Source organism: Saimiri boliviensis, chromosome 1 (genome assembly GCF_048565385.1).
Source record: "Saimiri boliviensis isolate mSaiBol1 chromosome 1, mSaiBol1.pri, whole genome shotgun sequence".
Classification (NCBI taxonomy): Eukaryota; Metazoa; Chordata; class Mammalia; order Primates; family Cebidae; genus Saimiri; species Saimiri boliviensis.
The window spans coordinates 272,895,596-272,899,347 of NC_133449.1; the positions used below are offsets into that span (position 1 = coordinate 272,895,596).

General features: G+C 33.7%; 1 non-coding gene across 1 annotated transcript; it reads right to left on the reverse strand.

Moving 5' to 3' along the window:
- Positions 1 to 2,093: 2,093 nt before the first annotated feature.
- Positions 2,094 to 2,225, reverse strand: LOC120365769 (small nucleolar RNA SNORA18). The gene has a single exon (XR_005580623.1). It is a non-coding gene; the product is annotated as a small nucleolar RNA SNORA18 (small nucleolar RNA).
- Positions 2,226 to 3,752: the final 1,527 nt, after the last annotated feature.

The window sequence follows — 3,752 nt, forward strand, 5'->3', positions numbered from 1 at the left end:
ATGATAACTATGTGAAGTGATGTACATGTTAGTTAGCTTGATTAGATCATTTCACCATGCATATATGTATGAAATAATCACATTGTACCCCATAATGTCAATTTAAAATAAAATAAGATAAATAGTAAACATCTAATTTCCTTAAAATTCACCTTGGCTTTTTGGCAATTTAAAATGGAAACATATAATTTATTGGTTTGTTCATATACAAATAAAATATTTGTATGAATATTATATGTGCATATAGAAAGAGGAAAAAAAGAGAGAGGTCCTACTAACCTATAGAAATCAGTAAGCTTTTTTTAAAAAAGCAATAAATGTAGGAATTAGAATTTCTAAATCCCAAATAAAGATAAGAAGATAAAAGATTTCAAGATGACTCCACATAACTTTATCTGGGGATATATAATGTTTTGTCACTTATTTGAAAGTAACATATTTCCTGCTGATTTAAATTTGTTACTTTTTTATGATGCTCATCAATTTTACTCATTTTCGTGTTTGCATTCATTTTTATTTATTCTACACGTATCATAGTTGTGCTCCTTTTTGTGCTAGACATTTTAATAATCATTCGAAACATGACACTTAATTTAATTAACTTTTCTAGTTTTTTTCATTCATTTTCTCATCTATTACACACATATTCTGTCTGGCTTCCTTTCCATGACTATGGACATATTTCTCCAAAAATCTTGAAATTATTCATGACAAATATCTCAAATTAAACATTTAATCTATGAGCAAATCCTTAAACAGTTAACCATCTGTCTCAAAGCTGAAATCCATAGAGTAGACTACATATATGCTACATAGATGATGCCATATATATGCCCTTCCGTCCCTGTTCTTACAACTCTAATCTTGCCTCTTCTAGTTGGTGACAATGTTACTACCGCACTTCATCTACACTGACTTCCCCATTGTCTCTGGAATAGTCAAATAGCTCCTGCATTAGGGCCTTTGCACTTACTGCTGTTTGTCATGGAATTGCTTATGTCTAGTTATCAATTGTTTTGATTGTTAAATGTCACATATTTGAGACCTATGGCATCCCTTTAATATTATACCTTCTCTCCAATTTTCTTCTTTCCCTCATTTTCATATGTTTGTCTCTTCGGCATTTATACACTCATATATTTTGTATATTCGAGGAATTTTATGGGCTTGACACTTACTCGTATTATGTCAGGCAATAAGTTTACCACGCTGAAAGTAGTTTGCATATATGATAGAGTAAATGAGGCTAAATTCATTTTAGGTGTTGTGTAAAGGCCTAAGGCCATTAAAGACTATATTCTAGTTATATGTTAATACCCTATAACCACAAAAAAATCCAAAAAATGAACTGTTTCAAAATGTGACATTTTTGAGTGAGCATACTTACAAAGTTATTTAAATCAGACTTCTGAATAATGATAGCAAGCTGGAAATTAGTATCTAGTTCATCTTCCTCCCAAAACCATTGACACACGAATCAGAAATACATTTACCATGAAGCCAGTTAATCTTAAACTTAGGGCATATAAATTGCTTAGGACTGCTTCCAAAATTCTGTATCAAACTTCCTATTTTATTCATATTTTAGTCATTTATTTTTATTTAAAGTCAATAAATTTTTATTCAAGGAATTCTATGTTGTGATTCTTCCACTGTCCATCAAGGTCACTTTAGACCCTCTGAAGAGCTGGAGTCAAAATTTATTTTCAAAAAATTTATCTTCAAGTTAGCTCTGTTTAATGAAACTGATGCTTATTTTAATCCAGTAGTCCTGTCAGTCAATAATTATTTTATTTTGGCTTCTGTTATCTCCTTTTAATATGGATATGCTAATGAAGACTTCAAAATTTACCAAGAAGATTTGGGATCTGATATCTTCAACCAATTTAGTTTAGGGCCACTTTTAGTGTAGGTAGATCTTCCTGGTTCTCATTTTGACACCCTCTCTAAACATGAATGAGTTCAAATGATACTCTTTTCTAAGTAATCACACTCAAGAATAATACAGATGTGTGGCATATGCCAATACCTAAGGTAAAAAAGGTTTTCATATTTTTCATATGTTTAGTAACTGCCTTTTTCATGCTTTTAGCAACTGTCTTGTAGTTCTTTCCCACAAATCTAACAATGGTCCTGTGGGTAAAATGAAACTGCAGAGTTAGTCTATGAGGCATTTCCAATTTATTCATATTTTAATATTATCTTTTTTTAAAAAGGACCTCACTCACAAACTGTATAATCTTAATGTATCACAAAACTATAGTTGCTTTTGAGAGTAAGATAAAGGTTGATTTTTAAGACAAATCTCATATCTTCAATGAATAATTAAAAAACAAACAAACAAACAAACAAACAAACAAAAACAATGAAAGCCAGGCGCGGTGATTCACGCCTGTAATCCCAGCACTTTGGGAGGCCAAGGCGGGCAAATCACAAGGTCAAGAGATGGAAACCATCCTGGCCAACATGGTGAAATCCCGTCTCTACTAAAAAATACAAAAATCAGCTGAGCATGGTGGCGCGCACCTGTAGTCCCAGCTACTCGGGAGGCTTGAGGCAGGAGAATTGCCTGAACCCAGGAGGCGGAGGTTGCGGTGAGCCGAGAATGTGCCTCTGCACTCCAGCCTGGCACCTGGTGACAGAGCAAGACCCTATCTCAAAAAAAGAAAAAAAGCAATGAAATGTTGAACAATGAAAAGTAAATAAGTGAGTGGTAAATTAAGAAGCTATAAAATAGGAATTCCAAATTGGCAGTGGAGAAGATTAATAATCAAATGTATTTATTTGTAATACAGAATACTTTAAAGATTCATGAATTGACAGCATCTCATACCTCTGAAAGTAGTGGTAATCCAGGGATCAGAAAACTAGAATAGTCACTTAAAATCTATTCAAGAATGAGTAGCTTCCTGAGTTTCTTCCTTGACTGCATTCAGCCACATGACTAACAGTCCCTCAAAGAGAGAGAAGAATGCCAGTTTGTTCCCTGGAAGTGATAAAGAACAGGACTTATTAAGGAGGATAACTCGGTCACTTTTTTTATTTTTATTTTTATTTTTATTTTTATTTTATTTTATTTTTTGAGGCGTAGTCTCACTGAATCGCCCTGGCTGGAGTGCAGTGGCACGATCTCAGCTGACTGCAACCTCTGCTTCCCAGGTTCAAGCAATTTTTGCCTCAGCCTCCTGAATAGCTGGGATTACATGTGCGTGCCACTATGCCCAGCTCATTTTTGTATTTTTAGTAGAGAAGCCAAGTGTTGTGAATTGTTAACTGTTAGGCTGATTCAGACATTTTTGTAGGCAGAGGTAATAGACCAAAAACAGAAATAAGTATGCATGCAAACCAAAAGCTGATGCCCATCTTTACTTTCACCCTATCCTCTACTATCAAACAAACATCTTTTGGGAGTAGTTCCCAGAAAAACTGACCAGCCCAAAATGAAATACTAAAGAGATTGTCAGTGAAGCCTCTCCTGCATGCACCATTCCTGTAAATGTTCACTCTGTGGAAACAATAACATAAGTCAGAAAGTTAATAAAAATATTGACTCTGTGATATAAAGTAGGATACTATAAAATGGGTATTTGGAGAAAAATGGAAATTAAAAGCATGATAGTGATATATGTATGTATACATACATATATATGTATACATATATAATGCTCAGAAGACAGAGCTGTAGAAATAACTTAGAAAGTCAGAGATGTGGAGTATAGAAGACAAAAGGGAGGACCAGTGGAACAGATTAA